The sequence below is a fragment of the Rhamphochromis sp. 'chilingali' genome, assembly GCF_963969265.1.
Source record: "Rhamphochromis sp. 'chilingali' genome assembly, chromosome: 22".
Classification (NCBI taxonomy): domain Eukaryota; kingdom Metazoa; phylum Chordata; class Actinopteri; order Cichliformes; family Cichlidae; genus Rhamphochromis; species Rhamphochromis sp. 'chilingali'.
The window spans coordinates 11,495,956-11,520,118 of record NC_137950.1 but is presented as its reverse complement, the minus strand read 5'-3'; the positions used below and the strand labels follow the sequence as shown (position 1 = coordinate 11,520,118).

General features: G+C 42.2%; 2 long non-coding RNA genes across 2 annotated transcripts; both read right to left on the bottom strand.

The window, feature by feature from the left end:
* Positions 1–9,994: 9,994 nt before the first annotated feature.
* Positions 9,995–17,790, bottom strand: LOC308390212. The gene is made up of 2 exons (XR_013970416.1): positions 16,717–17,790; positions 9,995–10,188 (listed from the first exon to the last, which is right to left on the bottom strand). It is a non-coding gene; the product is annotated as an uncharacterized lncRNA (long non-coding RNA).
* A 1,006-nt stretch (positions 17,791–18,796) lies between these two features.
* LOC308391013 lies at positions 18,797–21,982 on the bottom strand. The gene is made up of 4 exons (XR_013970543.1): positions 21,856–21,982; positions 21,564–21,775; positions 19,202–19,319; positions 18,797–18,820 (listed from the first exon to the last, which is right to left on the bottom strand). It is a non-coding gene; the product is annotated as an uncharacterized lncRNA (long non-coding RNA).
* Between the last annotated feature and the right edge of the window lie 2,181 nt (positions 21,983–24,163).

Here is a 24,163-nt window from a genome sequence, read left to right as displayed (position 1 = left end):
TCCTGTCTCTCTGCACATAATCCCTCAAGGTAGACCCTCAGCCAGGCCTCCTGCGCTTGTGTGTGCTGTGTGTGTGTGTGCTGTGCATGTGTGCGTGGCAATATCTCTGCTTGTATATGTGTCTTTCTGCACCTAATCCCTCTAGATAGACCAAAGGCCATGGGATGGAGTATTAGTGCAGTTACAGCAGGTCGGTCCTGTGTGTGTGTGTGTGTGTGTGTGTGTGTGTGTGTGTGTGTGTGTGTGTGTGTGTGTGTGTGTGTGTGTGTGTGTGTGTGTGCGAGCGTGTAGGAGATAGAGAGCTTGAGTGTGGGGACTACTTCACAGTAGCCCAATTAGGCTGCAGAGTGCTTATGTATTTCAGTAGGGCGCAGTTATGTGTGGAGGCAGTAGTGGGTTTTAGAGGGAGAAGGGGGGCAAATTTTAGGGCAGATTTGGACGGATAACCCGGTTGGGGTAAAATTAGACGCAGGCCTCTGAATTTGACCTCAGGCCCTCAGCATGACCCCAGGTCACTTAAGGGTCAAGGGGCACAAAGCAGAGCACTGACCCTGCACAGGTCAAGCATGCAGGCGGCTGAAAGGACGCCTTTGTGGGGCCTGGCATGCTCACTATTTCCCATGAGCACCAGGGGGACTGTGTCTGCCCAGGAAACTGGACCAGAGAGTGAGCCAGAAAAAGGTGTGTGCGTGTGTGCATGGAAACCATAATTGATTTGTGTTTATATTTCTGCTTGTTTGCCTTACGATTATCACCAGTGAAGGTCATAGTTAATGCTGATTTCTTATGAAAAAAATGTAAAAATTATTTACCTTTGCATGCTGTGGTATGTGTTTGTTTTTGTGCATTTGTAATAACACAACTCAACTAAACTTCATGTTTTAAGTTTCAGCTGAAGGATCATTTGGTTAAAAGAAACATTTTCAGTTTCTCAGCCAATTAATCCTTTGGGCTTATTCCCTGTTAAATCCAATGGTGCTTTTCTTAGTAGCCAGATGGTTGAAATTTTAGAGTTAAGTGATATTTTACTTGTATTTGAGTTTGTGTCAGAGTGAGAGATGGCTGAGAATTTTTAGGTACGCCTGTGGTTGTTGCTCGTGTACATCTGTTAGCGCCTCCTTATTGAGCGCATGCACGCAGCCTCCAGTCCTGTGTGTGGCCCTCAGAGAGGGAGAGAGAAGCCCTCTGCTCCAGTAATCACATTTAATTACGCACCAGCATTAGACAGCCTATGAATAGGGTTTTTAGGCAGGCCTCTCACACAGAAATTGGCTGCATCCAGCTGAACATTGCCCACCTTTGTCCTGCCCGTCCTACTATATTCTATTAAGACTTTGTCATTTGACCATCATCAAAGCACCATGCTCTAGCACTAACAACTGCACGACTAATGCTACACATTAAAAAAACGGGAAGGTAAAGGGAACAATAGGCGTTTTCTTGGCTGAACGACTAGCGTCTGCCCCATTAATGAAGCAAATGGACCACACATTAGACTTCATCCACAATTACGTAGCACCTAAAATCGCAGATAAAGAACACATAGTCTCAAGAAAATTCTCCATGTCTGCTTATCTGAGGTTTAAGCAAAAATCTGTGGGTGCTTCTTTCAGACACAAGAAGTGGAATTTACTTTGTTAATCTCCAGGAGGAGGGGAGGGGTGGGGTGCGGGGGCTTCCTGCACTGTGAAATCAATTTGAAACCAGAACAATTTTTTTTAAGATGATAGGGGATTTTGTGTTGCAGAGAGGAAGATGCCAAGTCACCATCTGCACCGCTCAGCTCTGTTTGCATGCGTGATGCGTGTTTACGTGTTAATATCGACTTTAATCACTGTGTTTACATGCGGTAAGAATTCTCGGTCGGCGCCTGTAAACATCACAACTCAGACAGTTTGCAGCCTACATTAAACATGTTACTGTCCACTGTGCGAGGCTACTGTAGAATTAATGGAGAAAGTCTGGATAGCAATGCAAATTAAATATCTACGCATTAATACTGATAAACAGCAAGTCACTGTACTTGACTTGAGTCTCGGTCTGTTGCCAGGATCTGCTCATATATGAGCACAATCGTGTTGCATCACGTTGCACTATACCTCATTACCATGCAGGTGTACAACACTGCAGCAACCTGAGGAGAGTCTCCCTCTAATTATGGGCAGCTTTGTGCTGGCACATGCAAAAAACTTATGAGAGTGTAAATGTTAGATACAGATAGTTCATTTAGTAGTACCGTGATGGTTATGTGATTGTTGGGGATGTGTGATGTGGTTTTCAGTGTTTGTGCAGGCAAGAACAATAGGTTCAGACAGTAATTGGCCACCATGACCAAGACTCCTGGAGCCTCTTAATCAGAGCCAGCATTCATCCTCAGGGTGGGTAAAAGATGTTGAAAACCGATGCAAGGTTTTAAAGATTCAGATCTACAGGATTTAAGACATTTTACAGTATGAAACCAGCTGGCAGTGTTACTGGGGCCTATTATAATTTTTTACAGCAATAAACTGTTGTGGTATGGGCACATTGTAAATTAACAGTTTTATGCTGCTACTTTTACTTTACTGTAATTTCATGGGGAAACTTGTTGGTGTATGGCATTAAATCATTTTAGTGCTTCTCTTGTACTCTTTTGTTCTTATCCCCTTTTTGCTGTTTAATATGTTGTTTTTTTAAGATCGAGTTACTATTTTTCCTGATTTTGCATAAATGAGAGAGCAGTTAAACAAGCATCCAGTTGCATCGTCTAATAATCCTTTTACTAAACCAGAGAAACTTCAAATTGTGATCTATATTGCAAGAAAATATAATATTCTAATAAGAGAAGGATGTAAGCACAAATGGCAAGTAAATGTATTCATATAGTCCCTTTCAAGATAGAAATAAAAACCAGAGCATTTATAAAGCAACATTAAGAAATAAACAGTAAAACGAAATTAAAGCTTCAGCTGTTTTTGAAAGAACTACACAATAAATTAAATATTGCACAAAATAATTATAGCTTTGCAACTTTTATATTTAAAAAATCCAACACAAAACATCTCTTTACTCCTTTTTCCCCCCTCAGTGAAACACGCTGTGGTGTTGAAGTAACACGTGGCGCTGCTAATGATCTCGCCACTTTAAATGTTTATGTTGTTAAATTCACTTCTCTTGACAGCAAACGAGACAAATTCTCTACTTGAGCCCCACACACCGTCTCTGAGATAGTGCCCAAACCTGCCATAAATCCAGTGTGTTTTTAAAAGGCCAGACTCATAAAGAGAAGGGGTGACAGAGCAGCACTGATGGGTCAATATTACCCCCCACCTCGTTGCACACACACACACACACACACACACACACACACACACACACACACACACACACACACGCTAAGATGTCACTTGCACGGTTAACGTCCACACATACAGCTTAAGTACACCCACACAGTCACATTTGCATGAAAACACCTTCAGTCAGATTCATATACGAACACTGTATATATATCCAACCAGCCCCCCACACACTCACAGTGCATAGTGAAGCGCATAATGTGCAGTATGTTCACTCCTGTATGTGTGTCTATTAACATGCACACACTGGCCCAGTGTGTTGTGAATGGTGTGTTTGACTGGAACAGAATGACTGTGGGGATTCATGCTGGGTTTCCTCTATTAAACTCTGCAATAAGGCTCACTGTGTATGAGAGTGCTGACGTCCCTGCCCACCTCAGTGATCTACAGCCTGTGTGCGCATGCTAAACTCTCTACCTGTTCCCAATGATCTATGGCTCCGGGGGATTTTATATAGCATATACGAACATTTGTGTGCATTTGTGTGTGTTTAAATCAATGTTTGCGAGTGAGCGTGTCCACATGGGCGTGCAGCTGCATGCTTCACAGACTCCGTTTGCAATGGTTTGGGGTTTGGCACACAGAGGGAGGGAATTCCTTTAGATTCGGACCGAAACAGAGGAGGGTCTCACTGGTGACTCCAAACTGCTCCAAACCTCGGATAGAGGGGGGTGATAATTTACAGTCCGAGTGGGCTGCAACTAAAGGGGACTCAGCAAAGTGGTTGAAACAGGCCGGCCCGTATATCTCCCAGTAATTGACGGCATTTAAGCCGAGTGCAGAGTTCAGAGCCAGGAGAGATGGTGTTACCCCAGGTTCTCTTCAGGTTCCTCCACTCCTCCTTTCTCTCTGGCTGCTTGCGGCTTGCTCGGCAGAAACAAGCTTTTCATTTGAAACGCTCCTTTATGTGGCTCTCTGGTGCCAGCGGCATCATTAGGATTTTAGGAGGGTACTTATCACATGAGCAGCCAGGTCCTTACCCACGAATATGAGGATTATTTTCTGCTTTTTTTTTCCTTTTTTTTTTTTAAGTGCTTTACTGATTTATTACGGACAGCGATAGAATAGACAGGAGTCTGAATGGCCTCAACAAATCTAGTAAACAGCTTTTATGATAGGATCCAGACTAAAAACTTTGCTTGTTAACAAATATGTATGTGAAACCACTATCAATTTAATGGTTGAAGAGTTTATCATCACTGCTTTCAACTCTGTTGACCATTTATAAATCGTACAAAGGACTATTCACTGCAGAATATAGTAGGCTCACTGGGGGGTGGCAATCATGGAAAATATTCAGGGATGATTCCTTTAGAAGCTTTATTTCTGGTTTTGTTTATTTATTGTATTTGATTTATTTATTTTTGCATTTTTTGCTTTTATTTCGATAAATGCAGACAATCTCAGATCCCTGATTACTGCACTAAAATTCACAACAGCAAACCCTTCCACCAAAAAGTCACCTTCTTCTTACTAGCACATGACAAGGGGGAAAAAAGATTAAATAAAGATTAAACTAATAATTAAATAAATACACATTAGGAATGCATGAAAAGGAATGTTTTTTAAAAGGGAATTAAAAAATTGCTGTCTCTGGGTGATTTTAAAAGTTAAACTGGAGGTAATATTTCTTGTAGGAGCAATTCATTAGGTACGCCGTTTACTTTTACTTTCATATCTAAAACTTATATAACAACAAGCTGTTCTAAATGGTTGTTAAGTGTGGTTGTTAGTCTGTTTTGGTTTGGTTTAGTTCGGATCGGTTTGGTTGTCCGTCTCTGTGCGCGTGTGTTAGCCCTGTTAATGGGACCAGTCCAGGATCTGTCCCACCTCTCACTCTATGACAGCTGGGATTGCTTCCAGCCCCTTTGCAGTTCTCCTTCTAGGGTGCTGAGGCCTTAATATGAAAAATCTGAGCAAAGATCGTAGGTCACAGTCAAACTCACAACTCCAGATATGTGTTAACATCCCCAATAACATCACGCCAGGATGGAAAAAGAGTGACTGATGATGCAAATCTTAACTAACAGCTGCTGGGTTTGTTTTTTCTATTTTTTTTGTTCTTTTCTGTCTCTTAATACTTGTGTGTTAATGGATGCGGCTCCTCGCCCTATAAACAGGAAATATCTGTTAAATCCCAGCAAATAAGACACATGCACAGCCATTCATTTGTCAGCACAAACTATGGCCCGAGTCTCACAGTTATGAATGTCATCTCAGTCTTGCCAAAGCACACATCCAAACACCTCAAAACGCACTCACTGAGGTTCGTTTTCAGCATCATAATCTTATTTATTTTATTTTTAATTATTTCTTGCTCTATTTTCAGTATCAAGACTCGGAAGGGCCTACGCACCCTCGTTCAGTCCCCTACATACTTTTCCACATTCCTCCCATTTCTTTCTCTCCCTTGAACGATAGATATACTATCCTCCTTCCCTCTCTCCCTTTTCACATGCCTTCCCCGCCTCTACTTGTTCTCCCTTCCTCTTCCTTTCTTCTGCTCTCATCGAAATTCAGCGGTGTAATTCTCTCTCCGAGGACACCATTGATCTCTCCCTTCCCGCATGTTTGAGAAACACTGGGCGGGCAGAGCTGGGATTTTTAACGTATGAGGGGAGCAGCGAGGAAACGGTGAGAGGAGGAGGACGAACAGGAGAGGGGATGACAGAAGCGAACTAGAGAGGAACAGGAAACAGAAAGAGAAAAGGGGGGAGAGAGGAGAGAGTGAGAGAGAGAGGAGAAAAAGCAGTGGGGGGAGAAGGGGGAGGCAGAAGAGGACTGCCAGGCCCCCCTCCCTCACTCCCTCTATAGTGACTGCAGAAGAAAAGACACGGGCTTTCCTCGTGATCACATCTTCCGCCCCTCTTTTTGAAGCACAGAGAGACGAGAGCAGCTATTTACTGGAGCACACACATAATGGCCACTTTTATTTACTTTCGTCCATTTAGCTTCTGCCAAGGACTCTCTAGTGTGTGGGCCAAAAACAGAAACCCGAGGTGTTTTACAAAGTCCCCCTCCTCCTCCCCCTCCTCCATTTTCTCCTCTATATGCATGTATTTGGGTTCCTTATTTACTTGCTTATAGCTAATTCTTAACCACCCACAAAACAAAACAAAAAATCCAAAGCAGAGGTGATATCCAACCCCTGCTCAACATGTGGCCACATTTATATATGACCTGCCTTCAAATCTCCTTCAGGCCAGGCCACATCCAGACTCACACACACACTCCCCTACTCTGACATCAGAAAGGTCACTAGTACTACCCAGGCGGTGATGGAGCTGACCCTCTGTCCCGAGGCGGGCCGATGACCAACCAGCCTTCAGCAGCAGCAGTCGTCCTCTCTTCTAAGTTCACCGCTGACCTTTAAGAGAGTTTCATTGCTACCAGACCTCAGACAAACTGCAGCTCATCAGGCAGAAATGCGTGATCCCCCTCAGCCTCACGCAAGTCAGACTTTCTGTCTTTACACAGGTTTCGTTTTTGTGTTTGTTTCTTTTCCCCACCTTCATATGGAATTTATTTAATTCCTTTAAACTGAACATTAAGAAATAGCTACAGTTATTTATTTATTTTAGATTTTTGTAAAAGTTTGCTTCTTAGTACACCAAATCTGATCATCTCCTTTTATTTTACACATATACATTTGTTGTATTTATTTATTTTATCTCTGCACATATTGTACATTTTATTCTGTATGTTATTTATTGTGATCACTGCTTGCCTTTCTTTTAGCACCAGCATGGGAGAGTACTCTAATTCTGTTGCACTATTATACAGAGAATAACAATAAAGGGGTAAATATTTAAGGAAATTCCACATTTTTAAAATTTATTTTTAATATAATTTTAATATCAAATTTCTACTAGTCTGAATATTTACAGTAAAATATTTTAGTTCAGGTCAGGAATAAATTATTTGAGCTTTTAGTTACCCTTTTTAAAAAAAATGAGATTTAATAACCAAGGAAGGTGACACTTTTTTATTTTAGTGCATCTACAGACTTAATATTTCAAACGTGTCGTCTTCACTGGTTGAATAATGACGCAAAATAATTTAATATTTCATTTAATTTCTCAACTGCTGAGCTGGGGTAAAGAGTTTTCTTTTAAACGTCTGAACAGCCTTCATTTATTTATTTAGAAGTGGTATAAGCGGTCTTAATACAAAGTGCTCGTTTTGCAGCCTGTAAACTGCCCTCACCCAAAATTACAGGTTTTCTGACCATATTTTCCTCTTGGTTTTGTAACCGGATCGCATCCATTTCTCACTTCTTACTTTTTTCCCCCACTCACTGTGTTCTTTATCACCGAAACTTCATCTGTTGTGTGACTAATCATCCCGCTCTTGTTTTCTCTTTCGCGAAAAAGAGAAGCCACTTTCTCTCAAATGAAGCTCACAAGGGGGCTGATCACAAGACGGAGCAGGTCGTGTGTCTTTCTCTCTTCCTGCCTCGTTGTTCTGTGTGTGTCTGTGTGTGCGTGTGTGTGTCTGCTGACAGTACAGTGACGGATGCCCCTCTTGCCCTGTGCTTGATGCCTTTACTTAGGGGCCTCTGAGCCTCCTGCATTCAAAAACAAATAAGCTGCCACATAAAGATCATCCCTCATTTCTTCTCAAGTCACTCAGAGCCTCGTCCCCCGACACAAACACACACAAAGATGTACCAATCACTAACGTACCAACTTCCTTTTCAAAAGTATCCCGCGTTCTCTGCATTGCATTTGTGAACCAGGCACACACGGCTCAACGCACACACACAAACGCACACATACACACAAGCACACTAGGGGCTAACATCTGTAAGGGATTTGTACAGTGAGATGATACTCAATAATAAATAATGTGAACATTTGAAACTCATTTCAGTCCCCCTCTGTGCGACCCCAAACAAGGTCAGAGAAAAATGTGTGTGTGAGTGTGTTTTGCAGGAGAAAGGCAGAGAGAGAGAGAGACCCCCGCGCGCACGTTTACGCTATATCTGAGTATTATTCATGCATGTCTGCGATATGACGACTCCCAGAATCCCACAGGTGTTCCCAATTCCCAGTTACAGCAGTGACCTCGCCTCGGTGTCCCCACTCTCACCTTTCACCATTTCCTCTCAAAGAACTGGGGGAAAAAGTCATGTATCATGTTTTCTATCAAATCTCACCTCCTCTGCTAACTTTTAATCTTACGGATCCTTTAATTGGTTTACTTAACGAGGTTCAGATGATTCAGGATCAGACCCCTAGCCCCCTTCCCCCCTCACAGTGTGCTTTGGTATGTGGCCAGTAGGGGAGGCTGTGGTCCATCCTATAAGGCTCCACAGAGCACAAAAGCAGCTGATGTTGCTGGTCAGAGGTCAGCAGACAGCCTCTGAGAAGCACCAGGCGTTCCAGTTGAGCTGACTCAGAATTTAACAGGCCAAAGAAACCTGAAGAAAGGCAGAGAAGGGGTGTGAAGTCACTTTACACTAAGAGAGAGGAAGGGACTCCTCATCTGTCCTCCACCTACTCCTCCAGCCTTTGACCTCCTTGTCCTCCCTCCCTTCTTCTTCTTAAAGGACGGCCGCTTGCGTATTTTCTTGTGGCCGTGGAAGCTGGAGGTCTGCTTAAAACTGTGACGAGATCACCTCATCTGACCCCACTCTGAAAACACTCAAGTCATCTACAAGTGATGTCATCTACAACAAGACCTCACCAGCATCCACCACCCTTAAAATGAAGCTCCGATTCAACGTGAGCGTTCATGTGTTTGTTGCACATGTGCGTGTGTGATTGCATAGAGGAATGCAGAAAGGCAGGAACTGAATGTGTGTCTGTGTCCAGTTTCTGGTAGGTGAGGCCGGAGAGGTGGGAGATGACGTGTATGTCAGCTAGGGGTGCAGGGAGATGGAGTAAATCTGACTCTGACACACCTCACCACGTAAACACACAAGGGTAAATGCACACACACCTTCACATCTGGTGTGGTCATCGGTCCACTTCTCAGTGGATGTGTGGATGTGCCCCTCCTCCAACACACACACACACACACACACACACACACACACACACACACACACACACACACACACACATTAATTCTCCCTGTAGTGCTGCTCCTCACCCCTTTCTCTATCACTGGCAAAGTAAACCCACCATGTGAGAATGATGAATGGGCTATTCTGCACCGGAAGCACACGTTGGAAACCTCCTGCCACCCCTGCCCTGCTTCTCTCTCTCTCACACACACACACCTGCACACACACATGCTCCCCCACTTGCTTTCTCTTACCCTCTCGAGTCTGTTATCGTCTCTCCTCCTCTTTCTCCCCTGGTGACCTCACAGGCCTCCTTCCTTCCTGGTCGCCACATCTCTCTGCACACACAAGATCCTGATGTCTGTGTGTGTGTGTGTGTGTGTGTGAGAGAGACTAATACAGAGAGCGTAGTGTCTTGCAGACGGTGTCCAGTGTTGCACACACACCTGCAGGTCATGTGCTTGTTTATTGAGCACTTTGTGCAATTAGATGTCCAAAAAAAAGAACCAAAAAAAAAGAGTTAAAACATACGTTTGCTTTTTAAAATCTTTATTTGAAAACGTTAGCATGACTTATAAATTATTGCAGATAAAACGGAAAATAACAGCATGCAATCCGCGAAACACTATATGAATTTTTGAATTGCAGATTCCCCCCCCCCCCCCCCCCCCCCCCACACACCCCTTTTCATCTGTCTTTTCTTCAGCCATAGACGTCACATTGGTGTGAGGGAGTCTGAAATCAGCCAGGGGAAATGTTGAAACTCCAGGTGGTCGGCAACCAATTAAATAAAGTGTCACTGTGCTTCTTCTTCTTTTTTTTTTTTGAATTGCACACACACTCCTTTTGATGCAGAGACAAAAAGTAAAAAAAAAAAGAAGTTAATGTAAACACACACACACACACACACACACACACACACACACACACACACACACACACACACACACGTATGTATGTGTGTGTGTGTGTGTGTGTGTGTGTGTATATATATATATATATATGTATGTATATATATATATATATATATATATATATATATATATATATATATATATATATATATATATATATATATATATATATATATATATATATATATACACACACACACACACACACATACATACATGTGTGTGTGTGTGTGTGTGTGTGTGTGTGTGTGTGTATATATATACACACACACACACACACACATGTATGTATGTGTGTGTGTGTGTATATATACATACATATATATATATATATATATATATATATATATATATATATATATATATATATATATATATATATATATATATATAAATATATATATATATATATATATAAATTTCCTTCTACAAAACCTCGACCCAATGTGGAGGAAAAAGGGGGGAAAGAAACAAGTTTCATTTGCTGTCGAAACATTTGTAGTGGAATTAAACATATGGATGCCACAGGCAAACTGAGGGCTGGAATATATTAGAGCCGCACAATGTTACACTAACCCTCCAGTATCTTACACCGCTCTGAGAGATTAATGGAATAAAGAGGAGAGAGGAGGTGGGGAGGTAAGGGTGTGGGGGTGGAGAATTGGGGGGAGAAAGAAAAAGAGTGAGTGAGTGTTCGTCTGGCTTTCTCAGGCTACTGCAAAATCAATATTTTGCCATGATACACAGCTCTCTCCTCGCAGCTTTTTGGCTGAATACATCCAGATCTGCCCATCTAAACCTAAATATTAGGTATCCCGTGCCGCAGTCAGACTTCAAAGGCAATTACGCACATCTGTTTGAAATTGTAGTATTTGATTTGTTTATGAATCTGTTCATTTGAGGTTTTCCTTCTTTTTTTTTTTAACAAAATAAAACAGAGGAAAACATACAAATAAAAAATAAATCCCGAGTCACATTGTCTCTGTGCATCTTTTCCACACGCTCCCGCAAAGTGTAAGTGGGTCATCATTCCTCACTTTACAGATAATATTTTGCATCCTGTTCCAACACGTTGGGTCTCATCATGCCAGCATGTTGGTGTCTGTGAAGAAGAAACCCAAGGAGCAAAACGCTGGAGTGGTTTTATTTTATTTTTTCCTATTGTTAAATTAGTGATTTTCAGCACAGCAAGGTAATTGAAGGGAAAGGCTTGTGTGAAAAAATGTCACAGAGAAGAGGAGGAGGAGGAGAAAAAAGGAGGAATGTGCAGATTTGTTCACAAATGAATAGTGTGCTTGTTGTTCTTTATACCTCGAGTAAGGAGAAAATTGAACTGTCTCAAGGGGAGCAGAGCCGGATGTGAAGAGCAGCTCAAATCTCGGGTTTAAAAAGTTTGCGTCATGAATTTAGGACAAAAAGTGTGACGTTTAAAGAAAGAAGAAACAAAAAGAAGTCATTATGGTTTTCACTTCTTCTTCTACTACTACTATAAGCTCCTGTATTTGACAACAGGGAGATCCCACTTGCTGTGATATGAACTATGAATATGAGTCAGACACCGAGTGTTGTGGTTTGACCTCAATGTATTTACTCGCTCGCTGGGAGAATCTGACTAATATCTATCACAGTTCATGCGGGTAGTTTCATAAACTGCTGTGAAATGAAAGTTCACCTATAATATGATACGTATTATATTTTAACATGTGATCTTTTTTGTGGTATTTTCTTCATATTCTGATTAACAGAAGACTGTGAGGCTGCAGAGGAAGTGCTGAAATTTGAATTTCAGTTTTTATCTGATGGCGAAAACAGCTGATTGAAGGGAAACGTGGTGTGGAATTTTACACAACAGCTGGTCAGGGATCAGTCCAAACGATAATTCATCGTTTATTCATCACAGCTGATTTATATAAATGGTCCTTTTAATTGTTTGATCAAAATTAGTCTCTTATTTTATAGTTTAATTTACAGCGTAATTAGAAAAAAGGGGCCACACGTTCCTGCTCATATTTGGTTTCAGTAATAACTGACACACACCTTTTAGAAGATTTCAGTGCCATCTTATAATTATTAACAATCGACCCCGTTCCCGAATAGATAGCCATTCTTTCTATTTCTAGTTCTCCCCGCTGATCCTAAAACTTACCGCACAGTTTGCAGATTTCACGCGAAGGACAGTGAATGCGCCTAAAGAATATTTTTAAATGAGTTCACGTGGTTCACACACAATCCACCTTCCATTCCCCTCTGACTGGGCTCTCCCTGCATTCGTAATTATTGTTTACATCGTTTACTGCTAAACCCCCTTTTTTTTTTGCCATGTACTAATTTCACGCTAGACAGCTGCAAAATTATTCAGCATTCTCACAATATGCAAAAGACGTAAATAAATACATTTTTATTTCCTCTCTCGCTCTCTGGGTAACAATATGCCAGTTCTGGCCCCCATGTAGCAGTTTGACCTTAAACACGCGCTTTTAGGCACAGACCTGGCTATTGGAGCAGGAATTCCCGGACAAAAGGCGCAGACGGCCTTGCCGCCCCCTCCTGGACTAAATTTGGTAAACCTAGTCCCTGCGCATATTTTACACAACCATCCCGCCTATTACCGCAGCTCGTCCAGATCCTACAGTGTGAGAACGACCCGCCAATTTATCATTCATTGCGGCAAATCATGGCGGAGACTGCGTTTAATTGAGTTTGCATTGTATTTCGTTGCTGGGTGCCTTTCTCGCTATAGGGTGTGTGTGTGTGTGGAGCGAGGGGGGTGAGGGGGGATTCTGTCTCAGGCCGTCCCAGTGCAACTGTGGTGGGAGGAGGAGGTGGTGTGTATGGAGAGGAGAGGAGAAGAGAGGGCAACCTTACCCTCCCCCCCCCTCTTTCTCCAAGAAACCCCCCCCCTCACTCCTTTCCTCCCGCACCTCACCCCCTCCTCCTCTCAGCTCCGCCTCTGTCTTACAAAACAATCAACTGGTAGTGAATAATGTGCATTGCTCATGTAAAGCGGAGCAACAGCTGCATATTGACGTATCTAAAATAGATTTTATAAATGTAAATGCACTTACTGATAATCGCAGTGATCGAAAGAAGACGGTTAACAACTGTAAACAAACAAGGCTGAAAAGTTGCCTCCGCGTGTGTCTGATTTCTCCAAAGCAAAGCTGACCATGTAGTGGGATTTTTTTTCTTTCCTCCCAGATGATCAGTTGTTAACATTTCACGTGCTGCCCATTTGACTCAGTTGTAGGCTTCTCCACTTCACGGGCCCACCACTTTGTTAATTTGCCTCTTAATTGTCTGCGATGCAATTACGGCGATACGGATGGGCTGCGTGACGCCCATCAGTGCCGCAGGAGGACCGCGCAGGGCCGCTAAATCAGCTCCTTGACACCCAGAACGTCTCCAGGTTATGCCGACAAAACTTGCTGTTTTTGGACCTCGACCGGCTGTTAAAAAGCACCTCAGCGGGCACACACCCCAGCATGCCCCGCTGCTGCTGCTTGCTCCTTGTGGACCCATCCCACCCTACAAACCCTCCACCCGACTGATAGTGGAGTCTAAAAGAAGAAAAACGGACATTTGCACTACATTCAGTTGAAGCCATCTGGTGCAGACTTCTTTTATTGCATATATTCAAACATACAGTCACGCAAACACACACACACAAAGCTGTGACGTTTGTCTTGCAATTTTTATTATTATTATTATTTTTAATAATTCAGATAGACCCGACCGGGCTACAACAACTACAGTCACACGCACACACACACAAGCATCGCTTTAAGGCACCCAGACTGCGGCTGACAATGTAACCCCCGCCCCCCTCGTTTTAATTACTTTATGAATATTCATTGTGACTCAAAGACAGGAACTGAACGACAAAATAAAAATGATAAAACGCTTAAGTCTTGGAGTTAGTCAGCTGTTTTTTTTTTTCGAATAAACGTCAAATCTGCTCGTGTTCATTCTAGTTTTATGTTTATTTGTTTGTTTCTGTGAGTTTTTATGCGAGAGAGGAGAAAAGCAGTGATATGCTGTATGCAGCCCAAGCAAATTTCCCCATAGCAGAGCAAAACGGGTATTAAGATTTGTATAGTATATTTTTTTTCTCTCATTTCTTTTCTAAATGTACTTGTATATTGTTCACATGTTGAAATAAATTACCAATCAATCAAGATACACGTTACAGCTTCGTGTAATGTAAGTACTGTAACTTTAAAAGAATAAGAATAGAACCAAAACAAGAGCAGAAAAAAATAACCATATTAAAAAAAATTGTAACCTCAAGGTACACACACACACACACACACACACACACACACACACACACACACACACACACACACACACACACACACACACACACACACACAGAAACTTCAGCTCACAACAATAAACAGCCTCAAATCTCGGCTCTGATACAGTAAATTGTTTTTCTTTTTTTGGTCAAGTTTTTTAAATTTATTAACAAAAAGAAATTAAATTAATTTAAAAAGTAAATAAACGTTATACTGGCTTGACTGTAAGCGTGTTACATTGACGTACCTTTACAGCTGCTTCATTTTATGTATTTTTTAAAATATCAACTATTATTATTTTTTCTTTTTATTATATATCTTTACTGTGTTTTTTAAATTCATATTATTAATGCAGGATTTTATTATTATATTTTGTATTATGAATTTAATTAATAATTTAAATGAAAATGGTCAAATATACGCTTTTATTTGAATGATATAGGTAGCTAGGCAAAAGAAAAACATTCACAGTAAATGCTATTATTATTATTATTTTTATAACAATAATAATAATAATAACGATTATTATTATTAGTAATAGTAGTAGTTTAGTTTTATTGGGATTTTGATCACTGTGAGGTCCACTTATCAAACACACTGTGAGGAAAAATGAAAATGAAAATGAAAATGAAAATGAAAAAAAAAAAAAAAAAAAAAAAAATATATATATATATATATATATATATATATATATATGTTTTAAAGTCACCCTTCCACGACTGCTTGCTGTCTGTAATGTTTCCCTCAGTCCCCTTATTTCCCCCCTTCTCCGTGTTGTGTAATAGTTGTTATTGCTATTATCGCCTCATCGTGCTGCCACAGAAGAGCTGCCTGTCCTGCTGCAGTCACTTTGAATTAACTTCACCAACACGGAAACTCCTCACAGCCACAGAAACGCGCAGGTTACTCTTTTTTTTCTTGGTGCAAACTGACTGAATGTCAGCCAAAATCAGCTTAATGCGGATACGTGTTTAAAGGCGTTTTTCATTAGAAGAGACTCCTCAGCCAAACTCTCGGCGCTCGCGTGTGTTGACGGCGAAACAAACGATCGGCGAAGTGCAAACAAAACGCCGCCTTTTGTCAAAAATATTCAAACCCAACTGTAAAAAGTGCGAATAAGATAATAAGGATAATATCGGCGCATTTTAATGAGCGGCTGTTGCACGCGCTCTGATGATTAGGAGAACTAAAAGCGTGTTCTTCAAAGTGAGCAGACCGGTCCACCGTATGTAATTATGTAAAACGGGCTTACTCCTGCAGCCAGCTTGTAATTTTAGATTTTTTTCTTGCTTTTTCTGAGGACTGTAGGCTTTAATAAAAAGATACAACGTGAGATCAGAAGAAGCAGGGCGAGAGGAGAATTCCCTAAAATTAAATCTTTCAATGTGGAAAACAGACACACACACACCAACTCTCTCTCTCTCACACACACACACACACACACACGATGAAATCATCATTGTTTTGGGTGGGAAAATATTACTCTCTCACTGGTGTCAGATTTGGTGAAGGTTGTTGTGCGAGTCCTGCTCTGTTTGATGCAACTAATATCTTAATTCTTTCCTTTTATTTAGTTTGTTTTTGTATTTATACATTTAAAAGCATTATTAATGTATTTAACATGTTTATATTTTTGAGTTAACAGAAAGGTTAGACGCACTCACACACACTCTCTCTCACACACAAAGGATCTCAACATGGCGAATAAACCTCGGCTACAATGATCGATTTATTTGCCGGGTGGGTGAGGGGGTTGTGCCTCATAGTACTTAGTGAAACGGTAATATATTTAATTTAAATTCAGTCATATTTTATATATATTTATAAAGAAAAATTACCGTAAAATTACAGGTTAAATAGACTATAACCGATATAAATATAAAAATATTAAAATATTTTAAAGTCTGCAATAATATTCTATAGCTTTAAACGAGCTCAGGATTTTTTTTTATAAGTTTAAAAAGAGTTATTTTTTTCCATCTATAGCTTATACAGTTAAAGTCTGCTTAACTTTTTGTTTGTTTACGTCAGAAACGAACTGTATGGAAAAGTCAAATTCCACCTAACTCCAGCGCTGATATCACGGCCTTGCTGATTTGCGGCTGCTTGTTGTAAATAACCCCCCTCCCTCCCCAGAATGAAATCTTAAAGCTCCTCACCTTTTGCAAGAATAAAAACAAACAAACAGAGAAAGTGAAAAGAGTAATAGATGGCGTGGTGGAGATTCCGTCCACATTCCTTTGTTTTCTTCAGTCCGTGCTCTCCTTCGTCAGATAAGTGTGTAACATGAGAAGGCAGGACGGGCTGCAGCCCTCCTGCAGCAAAACACACACCTCGTAGGCAAAAGCAGGCTTTTGAAAATGGCGCCCCAGCAAACGCCTCCACCTCCCCTCCCGCCTCCCCTCCCGTCTCCTCTCAGTGTGGAGCGGGGAGGAGGCGAGAGGGGGGCGTGCCATGTGTGCCGTGTTGCGCGCAACGGGGCTGTAGCCTCTGCTCCCTTGTCGGTTATAGAATCTGGATATAAAAAACCGTCCCCGGTAGGCTGTTCGCCCGGCACGGCCGCATACGTTGAGCCCCCCCTCCTCCTCCTTCTTCACGTCGACAGCGAGTCGTCGGAGCAATCAGGGAGGGAGACGCGTCGTGTCATTACGCACCGAATAAAAGCGCACTTTCGGGCATCCGTGGATTTCCAAGCCTTTCCCCACCCCCAACAGCCTACCCTCCCAACCCCTCCTCTCTCCCTCGCTCTCTTTTGAAAATCACAGAGAGGTTTCCCGTTTTCGTCCGCGGCTTTCGTGCGCACACGGGCTTTTCTTCGTCTCCTTCGTCTGTCCGATTAGATCCGTGGCCGCTTTGGCGTGAAAACGAGCCGTCCGCACGCCGCCATTCCTGTTCGCAGGCAAGCTGCTTGTGTAACCGCGCGGTCTAGCCAGCAGCTGAGGCTTCCAGGGGAGAGTTGTGAAGTGGGGATCTTTCTCTCTCTCTCTCTCTGGCTCTCTCTTTCTCTCCCTCCTTCCCTCAACGGCGGAGCAGCAGCGAGGGAGAAGAGAGAGAGAGAAAGGAGGAGGAGGAGAAGGAGGGGGAAGCCCACGCTGATAGCTGGAGGGAGCCCCAGCGCGTTGATCCTCTGTGTGTGCGTGTGTGTTGTGTGCGAGTGCATTATAGTCGTTGCTAGGAAATCCTTTCTGTTAGTGTGTGAGGGAGGACCTGCAAGCAGGATCAGAAGGCAGCTGCAGAAAAAATGAAATCTTTTGCAAAATGAAATAAACTTTCAGTGCTTTTAAATATAGATTTTGGGATTGTTTATGTATTTATTTTAAAAAGCATAAAATCTGGATCTGTTCAGGAATGAGTAGGAGCACATGCAGTGCACGTATGTATTTATAAGAGCAAGCGCGCAGCTTTGTGCGATACACAAACTGATACACGGTGGTGATGAAACAGACGGCTTCATCTATAGTGAAGGAATTGATTCAGGACATTGTTATAAGTGTGTAACAATGCGTGTATGTGTGTGTGTGGTAGTGGTGGTATTTTCAGATAAATCACTCTTGGCTTGCAGAACAGTCAGTCCTCACCTATGTAAACGCACCCCTGAGGGTAACAGATTTATCTGCAAGAGGACCATCCTCCTCCCTCTTTTACCCCCCCCAGCCCACCCCCACCACACACACACACACACACACACACACACACACACACACACACACACACACACAAAGACACAGGCACACATACCCTCCCCTTCACCTCTTTCCCTGTCTTTACCCCTTCTCCCCCCCACAGCATGGAGATGGATGGCCCATGTCCCCTTTGTCTAGATGCAAATGGACTTTAACCCCGAATTAATTGATAACTCCCCAAAAAGGCCTAATAGTGCTCTGCTCACATGATGTGCACACACGCTCACTGGCAGCCACTACCAGCCTTGTTAGACATGTTGAGTCAGTCTCCAGAACATTTACACTAAATACATCAAGTTTTTTTTCTTTTTCTTTTTACAAGCGGGGACTTGATGTAACTTGATGCAAAATGCACACTAACTACCATTAATTGCCAAACTTGTGTTTTTTTTTTCTCCACTGGGATCGCTTTCAAATTTAAACCAAGCCCACCTGGGAGGAGGAGGAAGTAGGGGTGTGGGGTGGTGTGGGAGGGGGGAGTTCAGAAACCACACAACCACTGTGACCAACCTTTTCTCCACTAAAGAAATCCTGCAACCGTGCTCACCGGCAGGTCTCCCCCCTCACCATCCCAACCTTCCTGCAAGACAGAAATATCACATTGTTGTAAATCTATTTTTACTTTATGTGCAGACATCTGAACTTTCAGGCCTGTTATATCCTGTTCAGATTGCACAAGATGAAGTTGCTTGGGTTAAACATGTAGCTCGGTTTGGGAATGTGGGACCTATACATGATCCCCACTCTCTCCCTATTAACTGTGATGCCACGCTGCTCTGCGACATCACCACGGCACTAAAAAATTTATTCCAGCGCCTTGCTTTCTCAGGTCGATCAAGAAAAAGCGTGCGTGTTGGGGGTGGGATGTCAAAAGTGGATGTTTTGTGTATTTAAGAATGAGTGCATGTACAACCACTTCTTAAAATCTTGTGTACGGTAAACCAGCTTGGTGTTTGTATACCTATCAATCCTGAGCACAGGGAACAGTCTGCTTCATGTCAGGAACAGACTGCATTACCACGGATGTAAAAAATCATCTGGGGAAGAGGCCACTTGTTGCTGGAGATGACGATTGTCTGCTGAGAGAAGGGGATTGGGGGGTGATGAGAGAAGGAGAATAATTTCATCCGAGGAAGATGGATGGTTTAATGCATCTGCTTCGTGTACTTTCCTCAACAAGCCACATAAAAATATGTGATTTCATTCACTCGTCATCACAGAGGTCACTTCAGTATCCCTCCAACTGATACTGCTATTACATTACTTGTTTCTATTGCATAGATCAACAATTTTTTTAACCTTTTTGTTGTATATTTGAGAAATGGACAAATGCATGTTGAAACAAAGAGCAAATCGCTTTTTCCCCCTCGTTTTTCTTAGAAGCGTATTTGGTTGAAATACAAGCAAATACAGAACATTCGTAATTGCAGCAACCAGAACACATAAACGATCCAGTTTTTCCAAATGTTGCTCTCTTGCCTCTCACCAGCACACTCATCATCTGAACTTTTCACTCATTCAGCCTCTGGTTTTGCCACATTGGTTCAGTCTCATGATCGGTGGAGGGTGTATACACACATGCAGCTGTTACGGAGAATGATCGCTGCAGTACATGGAGGAGCTTTGTCATGGGCTTTACTTGTGCTTCCTGATACAGCGGAGTAGCATTAAGTTACAGTTGCATTGCAGCAGCACAAAAATGCTAAAATACACAGATTTGTGTTGCTTGTGGTGACCTGAGATTTAACTACCAGGGCATTCAGCGTTTGTGCTTTAAGCTGCAGATGTATGGTATGAACAAAGTCATGTGTTGTCTCAGTGAGTTCCAGTTTTGGAACATCTTAAACTTTAGGACTGGTTCCCATATCTTTTTCATCTGATGTACCCCCGCTGGCCTGTCAGAGTCACTCAGGAATCCCTTTGTCAACATCACATCTAACTTTCAAATGGGTTCATGTGACCCCAGTTGAAACTGGATCTAAGTTACTGTCAGCTTGGCATTTACGCTTATGGATTTCACTCAGTTTACCAGTTATCAATTATGGCAAGTGAACTGTCTCAACCACCACTGGCTTATTATTTCAATCGTCTATCCATAACTTTTAGCTATTTGAACTTCATTTAACAGCTGTTCATCAAAATCACCAGTTTACACACTTACCTTTGTTAAGTACATATGTTCTACTGCATGTAACACAAATATCTAATCAGCCAGTCAAGAGAGAAAATGCCTTGTTAATGCCAGAGATCACAGAAGAATGGCTAGACTGCTATGAGCTGATAGAAGGACAACAGACACTCAAATAACCACTTGTTACAACCAAGGTATGCAGAGTATAAGAGCATCTCTGCAGGAGCAGAAGACCACATAGAGTCTGACGATCCCATTTGCATGTGCTCACCAAAACTGGAGAATAAAAGATTGGAAAAGCATCACTTGGTTTGTTGAATCTTGATTTTTGCTGTGACATTCGACTGATTTCAGGAGCTCAGGCTGCTGCCGATGGTGGAATAGTGTAGGGGATATTTCACTGGCAAACTTTGAGCTCTTTAGTACCAACTGAGCATCAATTAAATGCCAAAGCCCACCTGAATATTGTTGCTGACCATGTCCATCCCTTTATGACCACGATGTATCCATTTTCTGCTTCTCGCAGGATAACACAGCATGTCACAAAGCTCAGATTATCTCAAACTGGTTTTGAACATGACAATGAGTTCACTGTCCTCAAATGGTCTCAGCGTCACCACATCTGAGCTTGTGGATGTCCATTCAACAAATCTACAGGATTTGTGTGATACAATCATGACAGTATGTACCAAAATCTCTGAGGAATGTTTCCACTACCTTGTTGAATCTGGGGCACAAAGAATTAAAGCGTTTCTGAAAACAACCAAGACGTAGCATGGTTTAGCTACTAAAGTGACCACTGAGCATACATTCAGTCAACTAACAATTTCCTCATGCTGTTGGTAAACAATTTCGGCTGTTAGCTAGCTTTTAGTTAAAAATTTCAGGACGCAAGACTGCTAACTAATCGTTTTACTTCATTTAACTTTTCTCCTAATGGTAGTTAGCTGTTTAACTGTTTATGCATACTATTAGCAAATGATTTAACTCTTAATTTAACTCACTGCTTTAATTCTTTGTCTTCTCTTTTGGTGATTTATGTTTGTTTGCTTTGTTTAGTTTTTCTTACATTCCACATATCCATAATTTTTAGTTAACTGTTACAGGTCCACTCATTTTTGTAATTCAACTGTATTCTTTCTTTTTCAGATTAGTTGAAGTAACCTGTCTGTGTACTCCTGGGGATACTTACCCGAGACTGGGAACATCAGCTCGAGGAAGAAATGCACATGAGAAGTCTACATGACGTGTCTATCTGTTAACGTCCAGCTCCCGGACATGTTTGGCTGAAGTCTCTCATATTCTGCTGATGTTTGGTTTTGCTAGCCACATCTGTGCATCTTTAATCAAAGTCACGGTCAGTCTTTGAAGAGAGATATTTCGCTCAGACCGGAGGCCAAAAAGCTACAAAGAAATGAAAGATAAGTATTAACGACAGTGAAAAGAGGGGTAAGATAGCTCAAGCTACAAAAGGGCCGACTCACTTTTACTCTGATTACATCAGAGTTGAGATGACCTGTGACCTTCCAGCTGGACCAAAAATGGATTTTGACACAAACTTGCCTTTTCTTCTCCCAGGCAACAGCCATCCCGGAGATCACATGACTCTCGAGGCCGGCCACGCCAGGCCGCGTGATGCTGCTGCAGATGTGAAGAAGAAGGAGGGGGGGATTATAAAAGGAAGAAAAGAAGTTTTTAGTGAAAGATTGGAAGGGGAACAAGGGCTAGGGGATGACATGGAGAACAAGCGAACACGTCAGCAGACAGTGAGGAGGGGGTAGGGGGTCACAAAGCTAGCTTTGTTTCTGCTCTGGCTGCTACATTAGCAGCTGCAATAAAAAAAGCTTAGAGAGATGAGGATGGATGGACGATGGCATGGAGGGGTGAATGGCCTGGCATGACATTTAAGAGATGTCTCTGTTTGTCACTTCAGCACACTGTGCTTTAATGCTGGAGCATAGAATATGCATACAGGCCAAACTCGTATAAAGACACGGAGACATTCGTGGCAAATTCAAGAGAAAGGGACCACTGTGTGCCCAGTGATGTAACACACTTTTATGACTGATATGCATTACAATATGAGAACAGAGATGAAAGAATTTAGTGCTTTGGCAAGAAGTCATATCCCAGGATGCTTTGCTCTCTTAGCTCACCCGTTTGCAGCCATCCCGGTTATCCAGTTGGCCTCGCCTATGGGGTCACTAGGCCTCTATAAACTTGGGGGCTTTCTTTGCAGTCCTGTGTGTGTGTGTGTGTGTGTGTGTGTGTGTGTGTGTGTGTGTGTGTGTGTGTGTGTGTGTGTGTGTGTGTGCCTCTGGGGCAAACAATCTCCGTTCTCCAAACATCACATGACCATGTAAGCTGTTGAAACCGGCACCGTCTTCAGGTCCGGTGGCACCTTGAAGTGTTTTTCATTTGCCAGAGAGGAGCTGGCCTCAAATGGGAACCAGAGACAGGTTTAATGTCTGATTCTTAACCTACTGCAGCTGTGTCTCACACACATACAAACACACACACACACACAAATATCAGGGGTCCACACACACACGCAGGCGAGCTGTCTCAGAACACGGTTAAGAATGAGCAACTGTATTACACCAGAGCAAATGAGAAGCATCACATCAACGGAGGAAATCTCAAACATTTGTCCACGTTTATCAATACTGCCATATGCGTGCAACATCATGATCGGCTTAAAAGCTTCTTGCAAACACGCGCCAAAAAGCTCCAAAGGGCAACTATTGTCTCCTCTGCAGCTGCTGTATTTTGTAACAAGCATTACAGATGTTTCCTGTGTAAATATGTTTACTGCATAATGACATGCGGTGTGGCTTTTTTAATATATATATATATATATATATATATATATATATATATATATATATATAAGTACAGCACGAAACCATAGAAAGATGTTTTTTGGGTTTTCTTGCACTTTCCTAGCAAAGGAACAGAGGCATGTCACTGCCCGAAGAAATAACTTTGTTCCAGCAGGTGCTAATGTATGTGAAGGAATTCATGAGTGAAAGCCACCTGTGCCACCTGACACCTCTGATAGTATCTTATTAAGGTGTGTTTACCCAACATGAGCAGAGTGTGGAGCAGTGAGAGGGGGTAGAACTAGTTGCACACTAGCTTTGTTTGTGATTGTTTTAATGAGGAAGAGGGGTTTGCGTTTCAGGCTGTAGCCGTTGGTTGAAATATTCTTCTTGTTTTTTTCTGTCAGAGATGACATGGTTGGGAGATATTTAACCGGTTAGTCCGAGTTCAGTTTGTGCATGCACTGCTGGGGCGGCTGAAACGGTGCAATTCGCAACTGTGACAGGAAACAAACAAATGAGTTTCTGTGATGTCTTGTGGAAGAATTGAAGAAGCTGATGTGTGAGATAAAAACACAGACACAATCATTTGAAGTGGCAGAAGTAGAGTGAAAGCACTTTCTTTTCTTTGATGATACAGATATAGGCTTTAGGGTGTAATGCCGTGCAGAAGGAAAGAGAAAAGCTGTGTAAATGTCAGGAACACCTAAATTAAAATAGGATGTAGTTTAGACGAGCTTGTGTTGACTTCTATGCAAATGTAAAATGGAATGAGAATAACTTTCTCCAAACTGCATGACCCACAATGCAACAGCGGGCCGCTGTTGCATTGACAAATGAAGGTCATGTTCCTCAGTGGGTGGGGTATGCTGTGACCTACCCACTTCCCCTTCCCATAAATCCTTTCAGAGCCAGAGCCAAAACCATACTGGAAGGATTTATGTATGTATTGTGTTGCTTTTGGTCTTGA